Here is a 13,208-nt window from a genome sequence, read left to right on the forward strand (position 1 = left end):
TTCTTATTCCAACCCCCCCGCTTATTAATTTTTGGGAAAATGTTTTTGAAAGTTCCCTTTTTTGTCTTAATTCTGCTGTATTAGCCTCCTTTTCAAACATATTCCACCCAGGACATTTTTATTCCAACCCCCCCCGCTTATTAAATTTTGAGATTTTTTCCAACCCCCCTGCTTATTCCAACCCACCTGCTTATTCCAACCCCCCGGCTATTAGGTACCCGAGAGTACTCTGTTTCAGTACATCTCTTACATCTGTTAACCCACTTATTAAAGCTATCTAGCTAAGCTCTATTGGCTGACCTTCCAGCCTCGGCTGGTTTATTTCTATTAGGCGAGACCAAATTAGTTTATCATTCGACCGACCCAGTTTTTGGCAAATTCGACAAGTAATAATATTGAAATTGCAAAGCTGGAGGATTGACAATTTTTCGAATATATTTTTAACTGAACAAGTCAAGGAAATGTATATTCGTCTTAGAACTTAAATTAATTTAATAATAACCCCGGGGGGTAGGCCAAAATGGTTGCTGGGTATGTGCGGACGGTAAGGGACGGGTTTTTTTTTCACTTTTCCAAGTGTCTTCAAGGGTTGGAAAATTCACAATTTTAGGAAATCTTTTTGATTACAAGTGAAAAAATTGTAAAAAGGGTAGGTACTACTTTTTCCAAAATCGAAGAAAAATTTTCAAAAAAATCTTTCTAAGGGTCACTTTTTCAGCAAAAATCTGTCTCTCTAAGGGTCAGTTTTCGGAGAATTTTTTTTTATTTTACCAACCGACCGACCAACCGACCCATATTTTTTTTGAAAGTTTTCCCGTAGAACAAAAATTTAAATTATTGTATTATTATGTCTCGCCTATGAGGAAAAGTAGAGAAGTCGTGGGAAAACCGATTAGAGCCAAAGCCTTATGGCGTCATTCAAAAAATGTATCTTTTTTTTTAATTTTTCTGATGATGTTTGTAACATTACGAAAGGTTTTGATTGCAATAAATAACAACAAGCAAAACAAGTAAGTTAAGTTAAAGTTAAAATTAAGCTAAACTTTAGTTTATTTTGTTCCTTGAAATTCGTGAATTAATTCTTTTTTTTTCTTTTTTTAATTCTATTTATTTTAAGGGGAAACCCTTGGTTTTTCGTGCTTTTTTTTTTAAAAAAGTTTCATTTCACGCCCCTATGATTGAACTTGATTTCTCACCGGTATCGTGATCGGGCTGGATATCAAAAATCAACCACAAATTCAGTTTTATCGCCAAAAGCCACTTTGAAAATCTTTTGTATCTTGCAATATTTGTTTCTTCCGAGGGAATAGTAAGATCCTTCACTGATACAAAAGCCGTCTCCAAACTCTCCCTTTCCCTCAATTTTACCTAAAAATCGTAAAGTTGAATGTAAGGTGTAATAATCATTTAAAGCACGATTCTGAATCGCACGACGTATAAAGCAAAGTAGATAGAGTATACTATATTGGCTATGTATGAGACTGATAAACGAGTCAAAATTGAAAATCACACCTTTTCTTTGCTTCATACATGGCACGTAATACACCCCTTTCTCACAACCCCGGCTAATAGTTTCCAACAGCGGGTAAAAATTTTTTTATTGAAATCCCATTGTGGTAAAAAATCTATTGTTTCAAGGCAAGGTTAAAAAATCCAGTTGGGATGGTTTTGGAGTACAGTTTTTATAAATTAAGTCACGAGCAAAGCTTACTTCGTTTTTTAAATATTGCTATGGTAATCTAATCCCAGAGTATTTCTTAAAAAGTTTACTCTATTTATGAAAGTAACTGCTTTTGAAATTGTTTGCCGTGGAAACATTTCGCTCAATCTTCTCATTCTTTCTTCACTCAATTTGAGGATTTCTTCCTTTTTCCTGCTACCAGCGGGCTTCACATGATCATCTTTTGCTTCCCCTTTGGTCAACAGAGTCTGCCTGCAAACTGGGTTCTTTGAGTCGTGCAAGTCTGGGAATTTCTTTGTCAGTTCACAAAAAAACACCCAATCAAAAAGCTGAAAACATATTTATATCAGGTCAAACAATTATTAGGTTATCTAACCTCTCTAGGTCTAGATAGAACCTTTTTGTATTATGTATTCTTTGAATTTTAACAGTGTTTAATGTGATGGAATCCCATTAAATAAAATCTTTCGTATTAGGTGTTTGCCTACCCCTGGGATTGAAATTCTTGTTTAAAATTTGAAACGCGCTTTTTTTAATAAGAATATACTTTCTAAGAATATTCATTGAAATAGACCTCTCCCGAAACCTATCACGTGAATTTTATGACGTCTTCTCAAAATTTAAACTTGGAATTTGGAAGATATTTTTTCTTTAACAGGTAGTTAATACAAAGGTGAGTTTCTAGTGAAAAATTCATATGAAAACATTTAAATCAGGTCAAATAATTATTAGGTTATTAAAAACTTGAAAGAAATAGTGCCTACCTGATATGTTTCCATCACATTACTTTCCATGAATCGCTTGTTGTTGCAGCGTCTAATAATCCAGCTGTTCATACGCTCAAACGCGTACATCCAGAGTGGACCAAATCTGCGCATAGAGTATGCGAAGTGGTGACAGATATGCGTAGTAACTAGGAAAATTGCATCCGAAAAATCTCTCTCCGTGAGGCATTGTGCTTCGTGAAGGTGTTTCTCGATGCCGTTGATTGTATTTTCGTCAAACTTCCTGGCGAATAGATTCGCAAGCATTCCAAAATGATAAAATAGTGATCGTCACTGTTTGACGGGCATACAACCACGGAGAGTGAAAACCCAGATGTTGTTCACTAAAACAAAAACAATGCAATTATTTTCCTCTAAATAAATAACCAGGGTTTTGGAATGGTTTGCATACCTTCATTAACTACATCATCAAAAGTTGCCTTATATCAAAAGCAAATTCAATTTGGTGTTACCCCGATAATTTTTTCTCCCATCTCCCATCTAAGTTTGCAAATCCAAAAAACCTATTATAAAGGGGCTACAGAATATAACTAGGGTAACTTGTAGAAAAAAATTCATTAAATAGAAGTCATATACTGAAAGCTCTCGGGAGATTATCAAAACAAATCATTGCCTATCACACCTCCTGTCAACCATGGGTTTTTTTCAGCACCTTTCCAGCGTTTGTGTAGACAGTTCCTTTTTGTCCAGAACATTCAGGTGGGAAGTTGATAAGGTCAATACGGCTGTTTCCAAGTGCTATTTCATCGGCTGAAAAAAAACAATGTTAGCGCCTTGTTACATGTATAAAAGCCAAATTTTTGTTCAAATTGTTGAAGACCACATAAGACAGTTAAATAAGAAGCCATCATTGTAGGAATGTAATGTTAGTTACAAATTTCATTTTTTTGATTATTTGCTAGTGGATGAGGAGAGTGACTAATTCTGAGAAGAGCATTTATGACCCCGACTTTCACTAAAATTATTCATTCAAAAGAAATATTTAAAACTGTGAAATAGGCTGATTATGTAAATAAGGGTCTCTTCACTTTAACCTTGGATTTGGTCATCAGCTGTCGGACCTACCTGAAAGAGTGAAGAGGATATTTTCATCGAAGCCTTTTTTTCTGACGGCCCTTTCGTGAGCTTCAACGTTATCTTTGGAGCAGCTTTGAAACTGCTGAGAAATATATTGCACGGTATTTGAGGTAGCCCTTCTAATTGTATACATTCCATCAGGCTGTACATCCCCACTGAAACTATGATAGGATAGCCGCATAAGCGAATAATTACCTTGAAAATGAAAAGTAGATATATCATCATATTTCTACAGTGATGAAAGAAATATTACACCTTATTTACATTAACATTGCATTTTATATGGCCTAATCGCGTTTTTGGACACAATATCGGACAAGAAAATTGGGACTCAGTCAAAAATTAAACATGAAATGTGGACATTCTACATTCTAGAAATTGGGGTTTTCCAGAAAAAAATTGAGTATGGGGGGGGGGTGGAGGATATAACATTTCTGGGAAATTTATCCCCCGGACATAGTGACTATTGACCCCTCCCCCCCCGGACAGTAAGTCTTACCTTCTGGGGCCTAAGAGCATTTTTCTTATTTTTATTATATCGGCAATTATTGGTTTTCCTGAATCTTTGGCTCACAGGGTGAACTACTGAAAACTGTTCAATCTAAAAAAGTGTAAATTTCCTATGAAATAAACTTACCTTTGACCCCTTTTGTTTTCGCAAAAATCTTTTTTTGGTTTGCATTTGGTTTATCTTCGTATTGTTGCCTCAGTGACCTTTGTTCCTCCTGTGTGTAAGGCTCACCGGACGTTTCGTTTTCGTTTTTGCCACCAGCGAAGTCTGCAGACTGCCTTAAAATGTGGTCTTCGGGGAGAAACTTTCTGCTACCCGTGTAGATAGTCCTTCTCATCTCCTTTACATATTTTCCTTCTGTTGGACACCATTGGCATGCTCGGATACAACCTACGAAAAAAAAGTTATTACAAAAGGTTTCATCTAAATTTTCTTATTTTTTGTCTTAACCAAAATTCACCAAAAGAATATCCCTATTACCAGCACCAAACATGCTCAGTTCCTTTTTAATGGATGAAGAAGTCCCTTACCTTGTCCCGGGGTCTGCAAAACTTTGGCCATAGCAGGGAAGTCGAACACAAATTCACATAAACGAACTTTCACTTCCGTGTTGATTGTTTTCAGGTAAATGCTGCAATGGGACAATTCTTTGAGCTCGTCAACGAAAGTTCTTCGCCTCATGTGTTTCATTCGCCGGTATAATACCCAACATATGTATTCCAGAGAACGATCTGCGAAATGCTGGAGGAAAGTTGAGGATTTGCACAAGCATTGGAACCATGCTGTAGCTTCGATTTTCCTGCCTAATTGGATTCACACCTAAAGCGAGAGATAAAAAATAATGTCGATTGTTGATACATTACACGGTACGAAAGATTTTATTATCAAAGAGAACTGGGATTTATTAACTATGAATGACAACGGCTCACCGATGCGACCACGAAATGCTCCGTCATCACTAAACCACTCTGTCGTCCACGTTTTGGTGTCTTGGATGTCACCAATGAAATCTCCACTATCTGACTCCTTGAAATTCAGCAAATGGGACAGCTCTTTACTTCCGTACAACCTGGCAATTTTGTTTCCCAATGGAAAATATTTAAAGGTCCGTCGAGAATGACCAGTTGAGTCTTTTCGCTTTTCTTTGCACTTGCTACATTCCTGAAAAGATTCGTATTGACCACGGAAGATTAAACAATCGTTGACGCAAACGTCATACGTTTCCAGTGGTAGCAGGAATGGCTTGATTAAGGCTAAGGCTTGGTCCAAAGACTCTGGAAAATTATTTTCCTTTGGTAATAGGAAATGATTGGCGTTACGAAACATTTCACTCATTTGGGTTTTGGAAGCGTATGGATAGGAGACTAGTGTCCTAATCTGTAGGAAAATAGCTGCCAAGACTGTAACATCCGATCCTGCATACAATTTGGTTGTAGCGATTGTGGACGTCTCGTACAATGTATCGTAGAAACGAATCCAGCGAGCGTATTCGGGGATTTTTAATGTTTCCTCCCTTTCGTTTTTCAAAATTTTCAGATCCTTATCGGAATGTCTACGTCTGGTCTTCAAAGATGCCAATCTTCCACCACACATGTTCGTTTTGCAAAAACATGGTTTCATGAGTTGTCCTATGAGTTGCTCCGATGTCATTTACTCGGGGCAGGGAGCCCTAAGAAAATTGGATTGCCGTGTTTATTATGGCATGTCCAAAAAGGACATAAGTTTGGCGTAGAAAATTGGGGGCCTTATTGGAGGACATATTCATTTATACCTTTAAAGAAGAAATCACTGGTACTGTAGTAAAATTAATCTTTTCACCGAAAAAAGTTATTAGGCAAAAACTAAAAGATGCTGATGTCAGCTTAACGTTTTTTTAATAACTCCAGTTTGGCTTATGGTATAAACATAAAATTTGGACAAAAGTTGCATATCATTAATGGAAACATTTTTGCATAATTAATTTTCAAATTTTGACAAAATACGAGATTTTGCAATAAAGTACTAACGTCGGCAAAATTTCAGAATAATTATTTTTTGGAAATAATCCGTTTAATGATGTGCAACTTTGGTCCAAATTTCATGCTTATACCATTAGCCAAACTGGAGTTATTTAATAAAAAAGTTTTGCTGACGTCTGCATTTTTTTGGTTTTTGCCTAATATCTTTTTTTGGTGGTGAAATTAATTTTTTTAACAGTGATTTCTGAATTCTATATCCTAAAGTCTATTCACGGTAAGTGTGCGCTTTTTTTCTTTTACCTGTAACTTTTGAAGGAATTCTTCAATCTTTATAAATTTGGTATCGTTAGAGAGATATTTATGTGAGTGGAACAATTTAAAATAAAAGAATCGTTAAAAAATTCTAAGAATGAAAACGTCATCAATGTGAAAAATTTTCTCAAAAATAATCATTCAGTCAAAAGCTATCAAACAAAGTTATAAGCTGATTAACGCCTAAAAACGGTTTTCTGCTGTTTTTTTGGGGTCAATCACTTACTAACTTTGTATCATAATTTTGTATAGAATAAATATTTTGGTAAATGAAAATCAAAGCACTTTTCTACAAGATCTTCATTTTCTTCTTCTTTATTTTCATCTTCGCTTTAGAATTTTTTAAAGACTTTTTCATTTCAAATTGTTCCACTCACAAATATCTCTCTAACGATACCAAATTTATAACGATTGAAGAATTCCTTCAGGTAAAAGAAAAAAGAGTGCACACTTATCGTGGACAGACTTTAATACACTTCTTTAAAGGTATAAATGAAAATGTCCGAGGCCTCCAATTTTTTGCACCCAACTTATAGCTTTTGGGACATGCCACAAGTTACACGAGTTGTTAAAATCGTCCCCAGTTACATGCCTTCAAGTGAGGATTTTCTTAAATTTTCGATAAGTTTCCTACCCTTGCAAAGACTATTGAAACTATTGGAAATAAACTCTCATCCCAACTAGCCGTTTTGAGTTGTAAACAATGAATCCCCATTGAGACTTAAATCCATTGAGATTTCGATGAAAAAGTTCCACCGGGGCACCAAGATAGGGGTGTGCTCACATTGAAAAATGAGGTGATTTCCCCATCATTTCCATTATGTGAAAAGTTTACTTGTAACTACACAAAAGAAACAATCATAAATTATACAGAAATAAAATTTGAAACCTTACCTTTGTTATCAGTCATGATACTTTCTCACAAAAAATTCTTCAGAAAATATCAGTCCTTTGTTTCAGCCGCTCTTTGGCTTTTCGAACCGCCGTACGTAGGAGCGTTTTATACACTAGATATTTTACAGACTAATTTACAGTAATATCCCTGTTTTTATTTTCAATCTTTTCGATCTTTATATTTTTTTATCAAAAAGAAGTCTTGTTTAAATCAATTTAAAAATAAGAACAAAATAATATTTTTTTGTTTTATTGTCAAGTATGCTAGTTAATTCGGATTCTAGAAGTCAGTGAAAAAGACAAGGGGCTTTGAACGAACCTTTGAGAAAATTTTAACACTTCCTCTGGGAGCTGAACGACTTAGAACACGCGCTTGTTGTAAAAACTCACTGTTCCTTTTTTTCAAAAATGGCTTCAAATTATGAAATTTTATTAAACAAAAAAAGGGAAAACTTGGAGCTGTCTTTTGGGTTGGAAAGGTATGGGATTAAGGTCCCCAAGGATTGCGACCCATTGGAGGACGAAAAAGTTAGGCAATTTTTAAGAGAGAAGTTTTTGGCAAATGAGAAAGATGAATTTGACAGCGCAAAAAAGGACAAACAGCAAGAGGAAGAAGAAGAAGAAGAAGAAGAAGAAGAAGAGCAAGAAGAAGCAATAACCCAACAACATCAACAAAAACAGCCCCAGCCACTCCTTTACACCTCAAGACGGTATACCGTGGAAGAATACCTTGACAGGAAATCTGGGGGCATGCTATTTTGATGGTAAGTGTGAAATTCAAATTCTAACTTTAATATTTTTTATGGTTACATTTTGACCAAAATTATAATTCTTTTTATAGTAGTTTTATTACTATCTGGTATTCGGGGACGATTTTTTATAAATACTGCGCCTCGATGCTGCAGGCCGTTTGGTTTGAAAAGTTTGCGGTGCTCATCATCGGGCGTTAGCAAAATATGAGTCTTCGATAAAATAGACTTAAGCTTAGAATACGCAGGATGGTATGTGATGTTCAACCTTACTCCCGGGTTGGTCTTTCTCTCCCGTTCTTGAAATAAGAGGTCATAGCGCTGATTTTTCGCGCTCGATGAATCTGATCACATACCATTCTTTCCTTATAACCTCTTTCTAAAAGCCATTGTTTTGGTCGAAAAAACTAGGCTCTGAACAGATTTGATTGAGACGAAGAGCCTGGCTGTATGGTATTGAGCATTTAGAATGATACACATGACAGGAAGAAGCGTGAAGATATTGGTGCTTATCAGTTCGCTTTATGTAGAGATCTATCATGACGAATAACTTTCGTTTAGAAAGTAGAAACGTAGAATTCCCGAGTTAAAAAAAGAAAAATAACTCGGATAGTTAAAGGAAGCACAATTTCCCGATTTAGAAAATCAAAAATAACTCGGAAAGCTAAGGGAAGTAAAAATTCCAAAGTTAAAAAATGAAAAATAACTTCTGCGTCTCTATAATTTCGAATACTTTTGCTCGAAAATCTTGTTAGATTCGAATTTTAGATTCGAACAAAAACATTCGACCGAAATTCCCGCCGAAATTATGCACATCAAAATAAAGAAAAATTTTGTTGATCCAGAAACTTCAAAATAAATAGAGCAGCTTTTTCAGAGATATGAAATTATTATGCATTACAGTATACACAGAAAAAGAAGATGCACAGTATTGTATTTTTTCGATTGAGAAGAAATTCTTCATTATTACGTTTCTCTATCAGATTGATAACACTTTTCGATGTTTTTATTTCGATGCATAGATGAGAAAATGCATACTGGTTTAAGCTATGAATGGTCTGAAACAACATTTTTGCAACAAAAACTAATTGGGGCGAACTTCTCGACTTTTAACTTGCCAAAATAGCTGGTGCATTCAAGAAAACAGTGCCTAGTTGTATTTTGAACGGTCAGCATTCACAAATTGAGTTGTTATCGGTATCACGGAAACCATTGAAGCATGTGTTCCGAATAAGAGACTTTACACGAATTCGTTCTTCTGTTTCGAATACATGTGCATTTATTCCAGGCCTTGTAGAAAACACTCCAGATACTGTACTGCATTTGCAACAGGTATATGTATCAATTGTCTTCAACAAAAAGTATTTCTGTAGTTCGGGATATGATTGTGCCAGTTCTTCAACGATCGAACTGTAAATTTCAAAAGTGTCACATTGTTCTCCTTGTTGTATCCAAACTTGATTTAGTGAAGTTATAGCTGTCCAGGCGGCTACTCCATTTCCTTCTTTGACAACGATAGGTTGGTTTCTTTCAGTGAGTTCTTTGTTTATCTTTGTAAGCAGTTGGAACCAGTAATTGTTAATGTTGCACTTTTCTGCTAAAATATTGTATAATGTAGTCCCACAAAGAACCTGCAAGACTGTACTCATCCAACAATTTTGATATGGGTTTTGTATCCCTACATTTGAAAGTCTTTTAAATGTGACGTTAGGTGGACATTTTCTTGACAAGGTATGACTTTGTAATACTTCTTTCTCTTCCTTCGTTTTAGTTCCCCATAAAAAATTAAGGTCGTTTAAATATCCAATGTTTTTGAAAATGATGTAATCACATAGAGGAAGTATTTTTGACCTGATACAAAGGTCACAAACAAATCGGGTGCAAGCTTTAGCGTAAGATAAATCGATATCGATACATGCAAAGTGGGGCCATGATTCACAACAGTCACACCAAACCCAATCACCATCAGAAGCATACTTGCATACAATACACACGATTTTTTCTACGCACTGATCTGTAGAAGCCAACTCCATTTACGTTTGATCGTTTTTTCTTTTTACTCCAACCTTCTTTAATGTCCGGCTTCGGTTTTTCTTCTTTGATAAAGTCCTCCTCCTTAACTTCCTTTTTTGTTCTTTGAAATGAGTATTTCTTCTCACCCTCTCCAATTCCTTCGTAAAATTGACGAGACTGCCACATTAATTCTTGATACGTCCTTTCAATGAAATTCTGAATCGGTTGCTTCAGACCTTATAACCGTTTCAGGTTCGAAAAGTAGCCTTCGACTTGTGCAGATGTTGTATTACTGCTAAGTACAGTTCTGGAATTTGAAGGTACGTGCTCCTCTTGTTCGTCCTCATTCTTGAAGCGACATAGGTTTCCGAGACATAATCCACTCCACAGCGTTGCTGTCGGCAATCTATACGCCTTTACAAAGTTGAAGAAAGATGGAGCGTAATATTCATTGGCTATTTCTTCTGGGTTCTCTTCTTCGTCTCCTATACTTGGGACTTGCCATTCAGAAATTGTTTCATTCCAAAATCTAGCCAAAGCTGTTGCAGGGCGGCTGGAACGGTCAGTAGAATTCTTTTTGCAAGTTTCATCATTGGAAATGAGAAACTCTTCCTCATTTATCTCGTTGTTACCGTCTACATCTTCTTTCGATTCTTTTTCATCCGTAGAGTCCTTCAGCTGTTCCTCGATGTGTGGAAACTCTTTAATTTTCCGCTGGATTTCTTCGATTGAATGGATCACTTCTTCGGACATTATTTGTGACATAAACACATTGTAGCCTAATTCCACCAAACGTTTCATTTCATTTAGGTAGCAGCACTCTATCAACCTGGCAAACCAGTGCATGCAAAGGGAGAAGGTTTTACCACTGACTTTCAATCGTCCAAGTACATACTTGATTCTTTTTATGTTGTGTGAGAAACAAATGTGCAATAATGTTTTCAGAAGGTTTTTTTCAATACCGTTGACGATTCGAAATGTCCTATCTAGGTACTCGGACAGCGTCTCCATACAAAATTCTCTCACACATGCGATTATTATGGCCAGTGAATAATCCTCCATAACCAAAGATGGGTTGGAGTTTGTGTTGCATCATAGTTTTTGGACCTACCCCGGTGGGGTAGAGGTCCTATAAATTAACCGATGTCCGTTCGTCCGTTCGTCTGTTCGTCCGTCTGTTACCAGCTTTTCTCAGGATTGGCTCAAAATGTGACGGAGCCCGATTTTCGAAAAAAAAAATTTTCCGGCCGAAAATGCCGGAAATATGCCGGAAAAACTGGTTTTTTGGCATTTTCTCGAGATTTTATCATTAGTTTTTTCTGATTTTTTGCTCAAAGATGCGTATTAACAATGCCCAAAACATGACTGAGTCTAATTTTTGAGAAAAATTTTTTTCCGGCTTAAAATGCCGGAAATATGCCGGAAAACGCCGTTTTTCTGGATTTTCATTGGACTTTTTCCTTATAATTGATTGTTTTTTCATTCAAAAACATTATTAATAGCAATTCCCGCCATTAAGTATGTTTTAATTTTCAATAAAATTGATTTTTGAAGCCTGAACTATTTAAAAATCGCCGGAACAACCTAAATTCGCCGGAATGACCGTATTTCTTGAATTTCTCGAGCTGTACTTTATATTTTTTATGAAATTTTGCACACTGATGTAAAATGACAATACCTAAAATGTGACGGAGCCCGATTTTCGAAAAACATTTTTCCCGGCCGAAAATGCCGGAAATATCCCGGAAAAACCGTTTTTTTGGGCATTTTATCGAGATTTCATCATTAGTTTTTTGTGATTTTTTGCACAAATATGTGTAATAGCAATGCCCAAAACATGGCCGAGTTCGATTTTTGAGTAAAATTCTTTTCTGGCCGAAAATGCCAGAAATATACCGGAAATCGCCGTTTTTGCAGATTTTCATTGGACTTTCTCCTGATATTTCTTTTTTTTTTCACGCAAAATCATTATTGATATCAATGCCAACCATCAAGTATGGTTCAATTGTCAATAAAACTGATTTTTGATGCCGGGACTTTCTAAAAATCGCCGGAACAGCCGAATATCGCCGGAAAAACGGTTTTTCTTGAATTTCTCGAGCTGTACTTTATATTTTTTCATGAAATTTTGCACACTGATGCAAAATGGCAATACCTAAAATGTGACGGAGCCTGATTTTTGAAGAAAAAGATTTCGGCCAAAAATGCCGATAATATGCCGTCAAAACCGGTTTGTTGCCATTTTGTAGAGATTTCATTAATCGTTTTTCTCGATTTTTGCTCAAAGATGTGTATCAGCAATGCCCTAAGCGTGGCCGTTCGGATTTTTGAGAATCATGTTTTTTCTTAATGATTGTTTTTCTCTTTATTGCTATCTAAGTTTCATCATCAGGTAGGTCCATTCAGCATGTTGCTTGTTCTTTCTCTTGTAGCGAAAGGATAAATTGCCGGATCGAGGCTACATTATGGCTGCTCGTAAGGTATTGTGCTACAGGCAACGGTTGTGATAAGCCAAATGGATGCCTGACGCAAAAGCTGTAAAGTAAGATTACCAGTTGCATCGAGATAAATTATGTCGGTTTAATTCTTGAGATGATAGTAGTTAACAAGGCATTCCGTTGTTAAGGTGATTCTAACTTCTTCGTCAACCATTACGTCATGTGCGTAACCAAACATCTTTCTTGTCGTAACTCTTTGGCTCTTGCCTCGTCGGAAAGTTTTTGTTTCTCCTCAGTAACATAATTTGAACACCCCTGCCTCAGGTTTGAAAAGAGATTTCAAAATCTCAATGGGGTAAGAATTTACACCGGGGCAAGGATTTTGAATAAAACATTATTGCAAGCGGTGCAGGCAAAAACTTACGGAAGTCAATTAGGTTCAACACCTTGAATTGGAAAAAATATTCCGCGCTTCTATTTCAATAATTCAATCTATTTCATTTTTCTTCAGGCGCTGCAACTTAAACATGAAGCCCTACTAAAAGATTTTCCGCGCTGCACTTGAAATTTACGAAGCGTGGATTTTTTTCTGCTTAAGATTGGTTATAGGTCATCACATGATGTGTGGATTTGAAACGGGCCTCAGGTAATGTGTAAAAAAACTGAATAGTGGTACAAAAAAGATTAGAATATTAAAAACAAACCCATAACTTTGTGATTTTTGGCGGGGCAGAATGGTCTATCAAGCGATTGGAAAATATCGACAAATCATTGAAACTGAGAGCGCAGA

This window comes from Clytia hemisphaerica, unplaced genomic scaffold (genome assembly GCF_902728285.1).
Source record: "Clytia hemisphaerica strain Z4C2 unplaced genomic scaffold, Clytia hemisphaerica genome assembly, whole genome shotgun sequence".
Classification (NCBI taxonomy): Eukaryota; Metazoa; Cnidaria; class Hydrozoa; order Leptothecata; family Clytiidae; genus Clytia; species Clytia hemisphaerica.